Source organism: Penaeus monodon, chromosome 23, assembly GCF_015228065.2.
Source record: "Penaeus monodon isolate SGIC_2016 chromosome 23, NSTDA_Pmon_1, whole genome shotgun sequence".
In the NCBI taxonomy this organism is placed as follows: Eukaryota; Metazoa; Arthropoda; class Malacostraca; order Decapoda; family Penaeidae; genus Penaeus; species Penaeus monodon.
This window is the reverse complement of record NC_051408.1, coordinates 40,396,925-40,397,583: the sequence shown is the minus strand read 5'-3', so window position 1 is coordinate 40,397,583 and position 659 is coordinate 40,396,925.

Genomic DNA, 659 nt, shown 5'->3' with positions numbered 1-659 from the left:
TCTATGGACAACAACATGATACTATAAACATACATTCAAATATTTGCACAATAATGACTCTCTCTTATATATACTCCTCCTCCCTCTATGGTCAATGACAGTGAAATAACGAGACCCAAAACACACGAAACCATTAAAATATCTCATAAATACGTCCACCCACGCAAAAATACATAAAAAAAAATGATTCGTGTTTACAAACCCTGAACAAATTCCCTTCTCTCCCTCTCCAACTTACCCTTTTCGCTTCTCCGCCAATGCCTTCGCCGAGATCCGCATACACCTTCCGCCTGTGGCTTAAATATTCCAGTGATTTGATTGAGTTTAATTTAAGAAATCGACACGAGAGAAACGATCCCTCCGCGAGCAGCGACGCAACACAACCTCTCACTCCCACGTCTCAACGCGCACTGCAGACGATACCACGCCGACTCCTTACTACGCGATCGGATTATTTTTCCCTTTTATTCCCTCTTTATTCTTCTCTTGTCGTCTCCCTTGCGATTTATTCGGCTTTTATCATGTTATTTACTTTCTCTGGGGTTTCTGTTCCGTTATTTGTTGTTGATTTATTGTTTGTGTGTCTCAGATAGAAACTGCAGATGCCTTTTCTCTCTTACGCAAGAAAATTAACTAATCTAACTTCCTCTTTCTTTTGA